Source organism: Spinacia oleracea, chromosome 3 (assembly GCF_020520425.1).
Source record: "Spinacia oleracea cultivar Varoflay chromosome 3, BTI_SOV_V1, whole genome shotgun sequence".
In the NCBI taxonomy this organism is placed as follows: Eukaryota; Viridiplantae; Streptophyta; class Magnoliopsida; order Caryophyllales; family Amaranthaceae; genus Spinacia; species Spinacia oleracea.
The window spans coordinates 83,909,843-83,925,969 of NC_079489.1; the positions used below are offsets into that span (position 1 = coordinate 83,909,843).

Consider the following 16,127-nt stretch of genomic DNA (forward strand, 5'->3'; position numbering starts at 1 on the left):
TTTAATTCTTTAATCCATAAACCCATGTTGGCACTTAAACCTATTAAGATAATAAGAATTATTTAGAAACATTATTATATATGTCCGAAGAATAAAATCAGTCTTTTGAGTACAAGATTTACTTCCAACTAGTACCCAAAAGTCAAAATAAAATGAACTATTATACAAAATCAAGATAGTTAATTATTCAAGGAAATATACACAGCCAAATCACAAAATTATTGTCACGACACACTATGCCCAAATATCAATTTTCAGCTCAGCGCTATGCTTCAAGCACTATTTGATCAAACCAGTTTATAACAAATCAAATGTTCTGTCCCTCCGTATCTCACAAGCACAAGATTATTAGATTGAACAACATATAATTCCATCACAATTAGTATATAAACCCAAATAAAGACTAACACCTATACAAACAACAACTATAATGAATATAACAGTAATGATTATTAAACTCCGACCAATCGGGATTGAAGCTGAGTCAATTCCCAATTAGAAAAGAACACTCCCAACAAATTATCAAAGTAAATCTGGCCATATTAGATTTGGAGTAAGTACAACTATTTTATTGTACCCAACCCCAAATCTCCGAATCAAATATCAATATCAACAAAATAACCAGATACAATTTGACCCTAAATACAATAAAATCAACAGAAATAACTTCAAAAACCTAAAACATTAACCCTAAATGACATGAGTTAGTCGCTCAATCAAAAAACCCCCAAAAGTGTACATCAAATAAACTCCAATGTGTTTTTGAGAAATGCTATAATTTGATTCTGGAACCAGGGTCTCTCCATCATTTATCTTGATAGAGTTGGGTTCAGGGTAAAAGGTGGACATTCAAACAATACATCCCTATGGAAATTACTAGACCTTAGAGGAGCTTGCAGACATATGTTACATAGATGAGTGAACCCTAAAATGACCCGAATTAGTCTCACAACCAACAAAACCTTTCAAAAGTACTTCAAATTAACAAATCAAACGAAGAACAATAAATCAATTCAAAAACCAAACAAAGGAAAAAAATAAACCCTAAAAAAAGGGGAAATGTAGACACCTAATTTGTGTCTCCCCTTTGGGATGATGACGATACCATTATCCTTGTTAGGCGATTGGAGTAACTCCAGGCGGAAATCCCAATTCCTAAGAACACCTCCAAAATCCAAGGTCCAAAATCCAATCTCCGAGACCGTTCCCCTCCCGGAACTCGGTACAAAATACAACTTCCAAAATCCAATTTCAAAATCCAAGTTCAATCTCAATTAGTGGACCATCCCATTGGTCTTACTAGGCCTTTTCCACTCAAAATCATATAAGGCAAGTCAAATTCGGGCGCCGACCCACAAAACCGAGCATGCCGGGCCCCGTTTCGTAAAACCGGAATTCAAAAATTCGAGAAAGGCTTGTTTTTAGATGCAAATTCAAGTCTTAACCTCCAAGCAAACACTACACGCCAAACATCATACTATTCGTACGAAGGTACACCCATACAAGACAAATCAAGGACGGCATATTTCCGTCCTTTTTGGCGGCATTCAGGCAACGTCAGCAGCGCACAGCGCTGGCCTGGCGCTAGGCGCTGGCGTGTGCTGGCGTTTTCACCATTCCCTCCTATAAATACCCCTCATTTCCATTGAAAAAGGGGGAGCACAACACATACAACGTCGTAATTTCGACATTACTCCTCACAATACAAACTCAAAAACTCCTCAAAAACACATACAAAATTCCTAAATTCAAAAGCAATTGGGAGCTCGTGCCTAAGCCTAACTAGGTAAATCCGAATCTCATTTCAATCAATCATGCTATTTTGATTTCAAATTATTACCAAGTTGGTGTTTTTTGCCATAAAAAAACACCACTTGCAACAATCATACATGCTTTTTCAAAAATACAAACCTTTTCAAAATACAAAATACAAACTTTCAAGATTCAAGGATGTTCAAAGTTGCTTACATTCATCTCTTTGAACTAGAATCACCTTCAAGTGTGGAGTAATCATAGATGACACCTTTTTGGCATTTAAAGGTTTAGTCTTTTGAGATTCAAGACTCCATTTTTCAATGTACAAGTTCAAGTTTTCAAATTTCAAGATCCCACCATGTTTAGGGTTGTTCATAACTACCTCTCTAAACTAGGATCATTTCAAGTTCAAATTTCAATCATTTCAAGTTCAAACCTTTCAATATTCAAGCTTTCAATTTCAAGTTCAATATGCAAAATCTAGGATATTTGGGTTTAGCAACCTCTCCCAAGTTGACATATTTGGCTTTGAATTCGTGTCGGGCGCACTTATTTTTAAGGAGCCGCTTGGCGTTCGAATCTCACGTGCCCAAGTACAAATTTCAATTATGCATTTTTCAATATCGCAATTTCAATATCGCACTTTCAATATCGCACTTTCAATACCGCAATTTCAATTTCGCACTTTCAATTCCGCACCTTTACTTGCCTAGTCCATTTCTAGGCAATCTGGACCTACTCCCTAGTCCTTTTCTAGGGGGTCTTGTATTTACTAATTCCGCACTTTATTTAGTATTGTGATGTTGCTTTATGTGCTTTATCGCTTTCATCACCAACATGCTAAATACAACAAAATACACAGGTTACATCATGCTTAACGAAAATATTTTTGGACAAACCGGCCTTAGGTTCCTTAAATCAATCTTTAAAGCAAAGTGACCACCTCAATTAGAAATTCTATTTTGCTCTAAATTTCAAACCCACGTAGTCTAATCTTAGGGTTTATTTTCAAAATAATGTTGTGCCAACGTACTTGAATATTTCTAAAGCTCGACGAATAAGAATTTTCGTTCCCGAGCCCGGATCTCACCCATCCGTTTCAAGGATTCAAGGCCTTATACAAAAATAGAGTCATTTTGCGGTCTTCCCAAACGGGACCTAAAATAAAGTTTGGTGGCGACTCCTTCGAGGTGCAAAAACAATTCAACGGTTCTCTAAACGAACCGCCGCGTGCCAACCCCCCTTGTAGGAAACAGGAATATAACACAAAAAAAACCCCTATAATTCTGGCGACTCCACTGGGGAATTTTCTAATTTCAATTTCGAAAAATGAGAGCAGATTTCGAGCAACCAGCCACTGATCTGCCGAAGTACTGGATGCCAGCATTGGCGCCAGGCGCAGCCCCTGCGCCTAACGCCACTGCCTGCATCCAGGACAGTGGCTCACAGTGGCTTGTCGCCCACTTTTGCTCAACTTTTCGTGTTGGGAGTTAGTCTGTTTTTGCATCTGGAAGGACGCTCCCAAACCTCGTGAACGAGTGCCGAAAAGCGGGCTTTACAAATACAAATTCAAGTACGATTTCAATTTCAATTTCTAGGCATTTCATGCATTTTTCGAAAACCATATTGTGCAAAATGAATTTCTACCTTTGCCCAAACGGATGTGTTCTACATTCGGGCTAGCCCCAGGGGCAACGAAATGGTGACTCTCCATACGGTTCCCGACCAAAGTGTGTGACCATTTCCGCGCCTACCGAAACTTGGCATTTTCTCGACATTCCCGATGTCAAGTATGGAGGCCATCTTCCGACACACACTTCCCTTAGGCGGATGTGAATGCTTGTCGCCGGATTCGTCTCTTAGCCAAGTAACTTTTTGACACCAAAAGCCGACCACTTGCATCATACAAAACTTAGACCGACCTTAGGTTGAGAACTTTGCATGTCGCATTCATATTCATGATTAGTGTGACAACGTGCTACTTGTGCATTGTGTGGGCGTCTTTGCACGCGTGAATGGCTAACCTCGAGTTCTAGCTTGCCAAAACCAATTAGCCTCCAACTAGGAAACAAAACCCCTAGAAGCATCATTCAAACCTCATGCATCCAAAATCGCCGATTTTAGGGTCTTTAGGAGTGTCACTCCATTTGATTCAAAACCCTTAAACACGCCTCATGCACAAATGCCAAATTCAAGTTCAATCCAACGGCGTCATAATGCCGGATTTTCGAGTCCAAATTCCAAGGTACAAATTCAAAATCAATCCAACGGCGTCATAATGCCGGATTTTCAAGTCCAAATTCCAAGCTACAAATTCAAGATCAATCCAACGGCGTCATAATGCCGGATTTTCTAGCTACAAATTCAAAATCAACCCAACGGCGTCATAATTCCGGGCCTTCAATTACAAATTTCAAGCTTCCCATTCAAAACCCAATTCCTAGTCCAAAACCTCAATTGTCAAGTCCAAATCCAACGGCGTCATAATGCCGGATTTTCTAGTTCAAGTTTCGAGTTTCAAAGTTTCAATTCAAAACACAAATCCAACGGCTTCATAATGCAAGTTCAAGATTCCATCTACGGGTTGAAACTCCCCAGAAATAATACAAGTCCAATTGTTCAATCGGGTTGAAAATCCCCAGAAATAATACATGTTCAAGATTCCATCTACGGGTTGAAAATCCCCTGAAATAATACAAATTCCAATTGGGTTGAAATTCCCTTCAAATACTCAATTCCAATGGGTTGAGATTCCCCTAAAATATTGACGGGTTGAAAATCCCCTGAAATAATACAAATTCCAATTGGGTTGAAATTCCCTTCAAATATTCCAAGTCCAATGGGTTGAAACTCCCCTAAAATATTGACGGGTTGAAATTCCCTTTAAATAATACAAAATCAATCCCTTTCAATCGGGTTGAAATTCCCTTCAAATATTCCAAGTCCAATGGGTTGAAACTCCCCTAAAATATTGAGGGGTTGAAATTCCCTTTTAAATAATACAAAACCAGTTCTCTTTCAATCGGGTTGAAATTCCTTTTAAATATTCCAAGTCCAATGGGTCGAAATTCCCTTGAAAATTCAATTTCCTAGTACAAGTCCAATTTCCAAATCCTAGAGCGGGTTGAAATCCCCTTCAAATAAGTCCAATTTCCAATAGATCGAAATACTCTTTTTCGACATTCCAAGTTCCTGTACAAGAGCCAACTTTCACAAAAGAATGAAGGCTCCTCTCAAACATTTCCAACGGGTTGCAAATCCCGAATACAAGTACAAAATCCAAAATCCCGAATCTTCGGAGTGGCACTTAGAGTCAAGTCTAGGTCTCATTCATTGCATGCATATCATATCATGTGTCGGGAAGTCTAAGTTCTAAAATTGTCTGGTGTGTCCTAACTAGGAGTCCGAAGATCCCGTGGGTTCGCCGAAGAGGGGAGAGGTTGAAAAGAACTCCAGCAGCCCTAGCCTCCCGCATAGGCGGTGTCGAGCAAGCAGCCAGATCATCTCCTACAAATCAGACTCCCAGCCCCATTCAAGGAACAGTCCAAATGTCTGCCTCTGATCAACTCGCTCAACTCCTAGCGGCTTTCGCCAGCCTCAGTGCCAATGTGGAGAGCATAAGCAACTGATTGGGTGTCGTGGAACAGGGCGCGCCCACTGATGACTTAACCAAGAAGATCGATAGTCTTGTCAGTAAGGTTACCAATCAAGAGAACTACTTTGACACCTCAATGGAGGACAACGTCAAGGGGAAGGCTAATCTGCCAGACAAATTCTCCGCCAATGACATTCCAAAGTTCAAATCAACTAACAATCCCAAGTACCATCTCAAGAACTTCAGAGCTACAATGGCCATCAAGGGGGTCGAACTCGAGCTATACCCAGTGGTATTCCCTATGTCTCTGGAACCTGTCTGCCAGAAGTCGTACTATTCACTCAAGGAACATCAAACGAATACCTGGGAAGCGGTTGCTCGAGCATTCATGGAGCAATATCAGCCCAACATTCAGCTGCAAACTACTCTAAGGGAACTAGAAGTTCTCAGGCAAGGGCCTCAGGAAGGCTTTACTACTTACCTCAACCGGTGGAGGGAAATGGCATCCCAAATGGTAACCCGGCCCTCCGAGAGAGAGTTAGTCAAGATTTTCATCGCCGGTCTTCTTCCAAAGTACAATGCTCACATGAAGTACCTAGGCCTGGAAAGCTTCACGAGAACCTACGACATCGGGGTCGACATAGAGGATGACCTAATGAAAGCACCCGCAGCCCCAGCTCCGCAAAATGAAAAATGGAAGGGGAAGAGACCTGAGACAACACACAAAGTTCATGAGGTTAAAGCCCTAGAGGCTCTTCAAGGTCCCAAATTGAACAACTTCAAAAGCAACGCTAACCAGCGCAATTACCAAGGTAGGCCCCAAAGAGTCTTCACAAACCTCGAGATGTCTTACAGTGAGGCATTTGATCGGCTGGTCGAAAAACAAGTCATAGCACCAATCGGTCCAACACCCGATCCTCCGGTTGACAAAAGATCCAAGAGTTGGGATCCGACAGCTCATTGCAAATACCATCAAGGGAAGGGTCATGACATTGATGACTGCTATAAGCTCAAACACTTGATGCAGAACATGGTCGACAACAAAGACTTTACCCTTACCACCCGGGGCTAAGCAAACCCCCTCCGTACAAGCCATCTCCTATGACTGCGAAGATGAAGAAGAGGAGTTTCCATGCAATCTGATCCCCGCAATATGCAAGCCAGGTTACGGGCTTATGGTTCCAAGCTTTTACCATCTACTTCCAAGTGCTCAAAATTGGGTGATCCCCGAGCCTAGGGTAACCACCGACATTCAAGAGAACATCTGTCCACTCGCCACCGTGAAGGCTTTAGGATTCTCCGAATACGATCTCATGTTGAGTGCCCAACAAACTGTCAAACTCCAGGGTGTCACATACAAAGTCTTGGGAGTCCTTGAGCTGGTTTTCTCCTTTGACACCTATTACGACAATGCTGAGTTCCTGGTAATCGATGTGCCTACTAACTTCGACCTACTATTCGGAGAGCCTTGGTTCGAGGAAATACTAGATGGCCCTGCCTGCCTCACCCTCAAAGGTTCAAGCTTCCGAGACACTCTCATCAAGCAAAAGCCGGATGTACTCCAGAAAAAGGATGAGTGCATTCAAGAATACTACCACCGATGGGCAATCTCCGCTCGTACAATTCAGCCTGAGCTACCAGAGGGCAAAATGGTGAGAATGTTTCTCTTAGGGCTCAACACTTCATGCAAGGGCAGCTTTGCCGCATTTCCTTACAGCACATGGAACCAAGTCTGGGATCAAGCCCTGAAAATCTGTGCATGCAGTCCCATCTTCGAGGATTATGACAATTACAATGCAGATGTCTGGGAATACCCTGAGAACTATCTTTCCGATTAATATCTTTGTCCAGGTCCAGAGTCTGTCTTTCAATTTTCGAGTCTAGCAATGAGTCTAAGTGTCTAGAACTAGATTCTTGCATCAATCAAGTGCCTCTAAAGGCCGAGCTACAAGTCAAAACAGTCGATGTAATGATTGCTGATTTCAATAACACTTCAATTTCTACTTACTCTTTGATTCCTAATTCAAAATCAAATCCTAATCCACACAACTTTGCTTCACAAGAAACTGACTTTGAATTTCTAAAAGCTATCGAAAATCATGAAAACAGGACGCCCATAATTGAGGAAACAAAAAAAATCAACCTTTTCTAATAGCAGTGATTCAAAACTAGTTCAGATTGGTTTAACTCTTTCTCCATCAGAGCGGGACGATCTTATCAAGCTACTTTCAGAGTATGTAGACGTCTTCGCATGGTCCTATCATGATATGCCAAGGGTTGATCCAAGCATCGGTCAGCATACAATTCCCCTTATTCCAGGGTCAAAGCCCATCAAGCAGAAGCTCCGTCGCATGAAACCGGATGTTTCCCTCAAAATTCAAGAAGAGGTCTCCAAGCAGTTAGAGGCTGGGTTTATTCGAGAAGCAAAATATCCTGAATGGATCACAAATGTCGTCCCAGTTCCAAAGAAAGACGGCAAAGTACGAATGTGTGTGGACTACAGGGATCTTAACAGGGCCAGCCCTAAAGACGATTTTCCATTGCCTCACATCGACATCCTGGTCGACAACACCGCAAATCATGCCTTACTCTCTTTTATGGACGGGTACGCAGGCTACAATCAGATTCACATGGCAGAGGAAGACATGGAGAAAACAACCTTCATCACTCAGTGGGGTACATATTGCTATACAGTTATGCCGTTCGGACTAAAGAACGCAGGAGCAACCTACCAAAGAACAGCAACAGCTATCATGAGCGATATGATTCACAGGGAAATTGAGGTATATGTCGACGACATGATTGTCAAATCCAAAGAACGGCACGAGCATACCTCAGTACTTCGAAAGTTTTTCAACAGGCTCAGACAATACAATATGAGGCACAATCCTCAAAAGTGCGCATTCGGGGTAACGTCAGGCAAGTTGCTCGGATATGTTATCAGCTCTCGAGGCATAGAGGCTGACCCTTTAAAAATCAAGGCCATTCTCGAGATGCAACCACCAACGAATGAAAAGGAAATTCGGGGTTTTCTCGGCAGACTACAATATATCAGCAGGTTCATTTCAAGACTCACAATGATCTGTGAACCAGTATTTCGATAGCTCCGAAAAAGAGAGCCCAAAGTGTGGGATGACGATTGTCAGCATGCATTCGAAACAATCAAAAGCTACCTTTCCAACCCATCAGTACTAAAACTAGCAATGCCAGGGATTCCCCTCAGGCTCTACCTCACAACAACAGATTCGGTAGTGGGGGCTATGCTTGCTCAAGAAATTGAAGGCAAGGAGAATGCCGTATACTACATAAGCAAAAAACTGATCGAGTACGAGACCAAATACACTCAGCTCGAGAAACTCAGCATCGCCTTGGTTTGGGCCACAAAGAAACTGCGGCACTACATGCTCTCCCATACAATACATGTGATCAGCAAAGCGGATCCTCTCAAGTGTCTATTCGAGAAACCAGCACTCAACGGACGGTTGTCCAGATGGTTGGTCATGCTAGCAGAATTCGACCTCAAATACATTCCACAAAAGTCTATCAAGGGTTCAGCAGTCTCATTTCCTAGCCGACTGTCATGTCGAGGCAGAAGAGGAAGATTACGACTTACCCGACGAGCAAATCTTAATGACCAGTGATGACAGTTGGTCAATGCATTTTGACGGTGCCTCCAATCAGAACGGATGTGGTGTTGGAGTAATTCTAGTAGCCCCAGACGGCACACACATTCCTATATCAGCAAAACTGCAATTCAACGTCACAAACAATGCGGCAGAATATGAAGCATGCATCATGGGCCTGGAAGCCGCCTTAGCACTGGGCGTCCAGAAACTTCGAGTGTACGGGGATTCCTCCCTAATCATCAATCAAATTTCCGGCAAATGGAAAGTAAGAAGCGAGAGTTTAGCTCCATAACAATCCTATCTCGAGCAGCTGTCTGAACAAATAGAAGAGCTTCGCTATACATACCTCCCAAGAGAGGAGAACTAATTCGCCGATGCACTGGCAAAACTGGCTTCAATTATCAACATTCCAAGCAGCATGGCTGAAATGCCACTTACAATTGAAACCCGTCAAGAAGCAGCATATGTCCATGCTATTGACAACGTCGAGCAAGACGAAGATGAGCCTTGGTTTACAGACATTCAAAGGTATCTACAAAATTCAGAGTATCCCCCACACTTTTCAAGCAAGAATCGAAGGGCTCTGCGACTACAATCAGCCAATTTCGTCATGGAAGGCGGCATCCTATACAAAAGGTCCCTTAGCGGTCCTAACCTCCGATGTGTTGACAAGCACGAAGCTCAAAGAGTCATGGACAACATACATGCAGGAGTATGTGGCACCCACATGAATGGGAAAATGCTAGCTCTCAAGATCGTCAGGGCACGATACTACTGGACTACCCTCGAACGGGATTGCTACTTCTTTGTCAAGAAATGTCCCACATGCCAAAAGTGTGCGAGTCTGAAGCACATTCCTCCTTCACTACTATACTCTCAATCATCACCGTGGCCATTCTCAGCCTGGGGTATCGACGTCATCGGCAAAGTCACTCCGACAGGCACCGGGAGTCATGAGTTCATACTAGTCGCCATCGACTATTTCACAAAATGAGTCGAGGCCAGATCATTCAAAGTATTGGGTTCCAAGCAAGTGGCCCAGTTCATACAAGAAAACATCATATGCAGATATGACGTTCCTCACGAGTTCATCAGTGACCAGGGAACCCATTTTCAAGGAGAGTGTGAAGATCTATTCACCGAGTACAAGATTCAACAACATCGCTCTTCACCTTATCGCCCACAAATCAATGGGGCAGTCGAAGCAGCCAAAAAAATGTCAAGACCATCATCATGAAAATGACTACCAATTACAAGGACTGGCCCCAAAAGCTGCATTTCGCATTGTGGGGATATCGAACTTCAATTCGCACTTCAACTGGTGCAACTCCGTTCTCATTGGTTTGTGGAATGGAAGCAGTACAACCTATCGAACTGGAGATACCTTCTCTAAAAATAGTCCTAGAAAGCAAAATCCCAGAAGCTGCATGGGTACAAGCAAGGTATGACGAGCTAGTCATGCTCGATGAGCGACGGCTTCAAGCGGCTCACCATGTACAAGTCTAGCAGCGCCGAGTGGCCAGACATTTCAACAAAAGGGTCAGAACCCGAAACATCAAGGAAGGCGAGCTGGTCCTGAAAGCCCTTCGCAAAAGCATCATGGACCCAAGGGGAAAATTCAAACCCAACTGGGCAGGCCCATACATCGTCAAGAAGATCCTCTTCGGGGGAGCAGTTGAACTAACAGACATCGACAGAACAGAATTCAGATCTGTTACCAACCTCGATCAACTCAAGAAGTTCTATGTCTAAGTTCCATGTTCAAATTTAAGAATCCAAATTCAGGTCTTGTACGGTAGTCAGAACTACGTCCGACCTGATTCCCTAACTGGACACGTAGGCAACCTCATTTCGAGGCCTGGCCACTTTAATACAAAAAAAAATTCAAAGTTTCCTCAATTAAGGGCATCCTAAAAATCAAATCATGTTTCAAAGTTCAATTGTTGTTATTCCAAATGTGCCAATTCAAAGCAAAGCATGTTCAAGCGGAATTTAACACAATAACTTATTTGGCCCTAAGGCCTTCAAAGCTAATTCAAATACAAAGTCAGGATCAAGAGAAGCAAAGTTCAAATGCCTTTACACTTCCTAAACACATTTTCCAGACACATCTTTCTAAACACATCTTCCGAACACATTCTAAACACAATTCCTTCCAATACAATTTCAAACACATTTAGCCTACAAAGATCTAGGGTCGGGCGACTATGCTCTCGAGTCTTGGCACCTTGAGTACTATCCCTTGGCTCCTCCCGCAATCAATCATCAATCTTCCCCTTGCCCAAGCGGCGGGAGAAGGAACTTGCAAGCCTTCCAAGACGGGAGGACGACGAACCTCCTTTGGATTCCGAACGGTCAAGCATCGGATGGGCCACATTCCCGTCACCTTCCTCATACAGTTGATGCAGGACGTCTAGCTCTAGAACCTCGGACTCTAGCTGGTCTTGAGAGAGAAGCGTCCCTCTGGCCTAGGCCTCTCATCCATACAATGTACCCTGCAGACAGAGTAACTGGCTCAGGTGGGAACTGGATATTCAAGAATGGTTTGGCGACCCAATACCGCCTCCAAACTTCTAGTCGATTTGCATTAAGCGCAGCAGGTCTCGGGTACTCTTGAATACAGTCCGGGATCTCCTGTTTCAAGCCATATTGTCTCATCACTCGAACAGGCGAGTAGAAGACCAGCATTGTGAGGCTTGGCACCCTCAAAGCAGTAGAACCAGGGGCATGTCTCATAGCAGCGATTCCCCACCAAGGAACTACCCACCTTATACAAGATTCAATCCCAGAGAGTGCGCATCTCCACTCATCCAATGAAAGCCAAAAATACACCATGGGCCGCACGGTGAATCCTCTTCTATTGTAGCTCGTCATGTTCTCCGGTGGTGCCACCAACATGAGCCTCTCCATAAGCCAAACCTTGGGGAGTGTACAAGAAGCACATTTCAAAATTCAACATTCAAAATTCAAATACAAGTACAAGTTCAACAATACAAAGAAGGCTCCAGATCCTTACTTGGAGTAATACCGGACTTCTCGACGGTAATGAAGAGGGGTCCGACTTCAGCACGTCAAGGCCCATCAATGTTCCGCCAATCACGAGCGGCATTGGGTCCCAACCACTAGCAAACTGCTCTACAATCTCAATTAGGGAGGCATCGCCATTGCCAAACCCCTGCTTCGAAAAGAGGAAGCGAGCAAATATACAAAAACTCAAGGCTCTCAAGCGGAAAACTTTGGGAACATCAAGCCCAGCAAAGTAGGTGACAAAGAGGGACAAATCCACCCCTCTGCCGTATACAACAGCACTCAAAAGTGGGGGCTTCAGGCCCAAATACCTTTCAAAGCTCAAGAAAAAGTGTTCTTCAACACTAGGCATGCATGGCTCCAGCATCATGGGCCACCCCAATATGGCACTAAATTCCTCAGGGAGGGGACATACCTCATTATTTCCAAAGCAGAAGACATGATGATTGGGGTCCCAAGCCTCCAGAGCAGCAAGAATGAAGTGCAACTCCAATTTTACAAACCAGAAAGAGACGAGCACCCCAAGATGCATGCCATCAAGCTCCCTTTTCTCTAACTTGCCGAGCGAACCAAGCCACGAGTTCAAGGCACCTTCAAAGGACACAGCCATATTTTCTCTTCGTGAGGAAGCAGTGTGCAATGATATCAGGGAAGGATTGATACAAGAAATAATCCGAAATGCTTCCTATTTATACAAGAATTGGCTTGCACGACAGCTCACAGGCGCCAGGCGCCAAGCCCGCGCCAGACGCCGGGAGCCTGCACCAAAGGACGAGGCCACCGTCCTCTCTTATGACTCCGAGTACACACTCTTTAGTGTTTCGGACAGCAGAGTACAACCTCCATTATTCAAGATTCCAAAGCCGCAAGCCGCGCAATTTCAAGCAGTCCGGATCAACGCTTCGGGCAGATTTCGGATCAACTTTTTCTTTCAAAATTCAAGCATTCTAGTCCTAGATCGGCATCCTAAGTCGAGTCTGCATGTGCATAAGCAAGAGTTGAATATACTTTGACTTGCGCTTTTCCTAACCAAAAAATCTCAGTCAAAGTGGGGGCTTATAGTGGGTACATACACCCGAAAAAAATGGGCAAATTTTTTGGCTTTGTGCAAAATTAGCATGCATGCATATAGCTACAAAATTTCAAGGCACACACAACGCATACAATTTTAAGCATTCAAAAATACAAAACCAATCTTCAAATTTTACAAACCAATTCAAAGTTCAAAACCATACAAACCATACAAAAATTCAAGTTTCAAGCCATACAAACACAATACAATCCAGCCTATACAAAATCAACCCAGGCAAGCTGGAACTTGCTACCATGCAGGGTTAGTCTGAGTCATCATCAGCGGTGACGTCAACCACATGCCCCTTGTCCCTGTTACGCCTCCTAAGGCGCTCCAGCTCCCAATCCAGCTCTGTCCCAGGGGTACTAGGATCCTCCTTCGAGATACAAAGTGTGCCAGTGGAGGGATGGACTCCTTGCTGAGGAGAGGAATACTGATAAGGCGGCGGCATCGGCATATACGGGTACCACCCAAACATCTGAGCCTGGCGCATCCTCTCCATCTTCGCGTAGCAAGCCCATGAACCTGCACCCCAAGGCTGAGGACCACTTCCTCCAAAGTAATAGCTGGAAGGAGGAACAAAGGGCCGTGAACCGCTAGCACCTCCAAATGAATGCCTGGTGGGGTCAACATGTACAAAAGGGGAAGCTCCCCGCTCAGCATCAGAATGCCTCTAATGAGCACCAGCACCGGACCCCTGTCCCAGCTCCAAGCTTGGTCCCTCCTGTCCCAAGGACGTCTCCACCTGAGGCTCCCTGTCAACAGAGTCTCTACGGTCTCGACGGCGCTCCTATACAAGATACAATTTCAAGAATCAATTTCCCAGTTGGAATTTCCAGTATACAAGTTTTAAGATCAAGTGAGGTACCTCTCTGTTCCGGCCAGAAAGCTTCTGCGTCAGCTTGGCGCACTGCCTCTTCCAAGAATCAAGCAAGAGCATCCAGCGACGCACTCTCACCCGAGGCGCCTACATACAAAATTCAAGATCAATTTTCTCATGCAAAGTTACAAACAGTTTCAAAAATGCAACAGTACTTACAGGGGCGTAATGCTCGGGTACAGCATCATATGATTTCCGGTACGGAGGAGAAGCCCAAGGAATGGTCTCCACCACCTCTTCCCCGTCCGAATTCTCATAGCGGAGGATCCTATCAGCATGAGGAATGTCCTCAGGATCAACCTCCTCCTCCTACATACAATCATACAATCATACAATTATCCAATCAATACAAGAATACAAGAACACAAGGTTCAAAAGCTCACCGGTAGTACAAAGCATACTGGTGGAGCCAGCCTCCTCAGGAAGTCATCATAGCTCCCCTTCCTGTGTACAACATCCCTCCAAGAGCGGCAAACAGCATCGCCCCTGGCCTCCACATAAAGTCGGGCCAACTCTTCATCCAACGCCAGCATGGACCCTGGTGGGTCCTTGGGGATGAGTCTCTCCCCCGAATTGTGCTGAGGGGACACCCGCTCCCCCAGATACCACATATGGCGGTACACCCCTGTAAGCAAAACCCGCCGCCCAGACAGGAAATGGGCACGAGCAGCTGAGGCAGGTATAACCGCGTTGGCAAAAGGACGTCATACCACCTACAAAGCAGACAACTCAGGCAACAATACAAATACAAATACAAGAAAGCAAAACAGTACAAGAATATTACCCTATCAGCAGGTAAAACTCTCCAAGCTCTGCGAGAAGCCGCCAGGGACGCACCAACGCGCACCGCTCCTATCCAAGAGTCAGCATACGGGTAAGCCGCATCTCTAGTACGCTCCGGCGCCAAAGTCGGAAAGTGCTCATAGATCCAAATCTTTCAAGGAACAAACAAAACATCAGTCAAGTTCAAGATACAAGCATACAAATACAAAGTACAAAGTACAAGGAGTCTCGAATACCTCCAGCACACTCCACAGAGCAGCCATGCTCGGGTCACTCCCCAGTGCAGTCCGGGAGGCCCGCCCCATTTCGTACAAGAGGTGGCTATATGCAAAACCACCCCAGTTATAACTCGGGACATCTCTCAAGTCCCTCAGAGCGGACAAGAAGCTAATATGCACCCGACTGTTCCTACTCGGGGCAATCACTCTGCTAACCAAGACAAGGAGGAAGAGCCAAACCCTCTGCTTCGCGGACACACCCTCACCACAGATAGCATCCACAAGCACCGTCACATAAGCGTGAGAGTCGTCCTCTGAAAAATCAACAACAGGGCCGAGCAAGTCCCTGGCAATGGCCGAGCGCCACGTCAGCTCAGAGTCAAAGGTCACATTCCTCTCAGAAAAAGGAAGACCTGTAATCATAGCAAATTCAAGAGGGGTAATAGTAATCTCCCCCCATGCCATGTGGAAAGTGTTGGTGGTATCCCACCACCGCTCTAACAAAGCCCACAATCGGTTTTTAATCCCCGTTCTCCTCAGAGAACCTCCCATGGTGCGCCAAAAATCGGCCAGGCCCATCTGCGACCAAATCTCCATAGCCTCTGCATCAGCACGGAGAGCTTTAAAGGCCCTCTGAACCTCCACCAAAGACCAGTAAGTACGGAACGGCTTTCCGTCGGCCTACAGGTGAACGAGTTAGCTCAAGACCTATACAAGTACGAAATACAAAATTCAAAACACAGTACAAGACTCACCATGCCAGCGCGAGGCCGCTGAGACAAGTGCCAATCCGGCCAAAACACCAGGTCGGAAGGGGTCCAACCAGCACCAGGGAAAGCAGGCGCATCTCGGGGAACCATACCCCCACCTGGTGCATTTATTGCAGCCGCTTCATCATCCAAAGTGTCTTCCTCAGCAGCTCGAACCACAAATGATTCAGGGAGCTTTCTCTGAGTGTAACGAGGCATACTAAATCAAGCATCATACAAAGTGTCAAAATTCTAAACTGGGGGCTATCCTATCATGGCCCACACACGGTCAAACGATGCAAGACAAAATCCCCAGTGGACCTCTAATTCAAGATACAAGTTCTACACCAACGCCTAGGCTATCCACGCCGAAGCAGGTATTCAAATTCTTACACCAACGCCTAGGCTACCCACGCCGAAGC

General features: G+C 44.7%; 1 pseudogene; it reads right to left on the reverse strand.

Moving 5' to 3' along the window:
- Nucleotides 1-16,127, reverse strand: part of LOC110792400 (eukaryotic translation initiation factor 3 subunit A-like) — a 44,620-nt pseudogene that overhangs the window by 14,980 nt on the left and 13,513 nt on the right.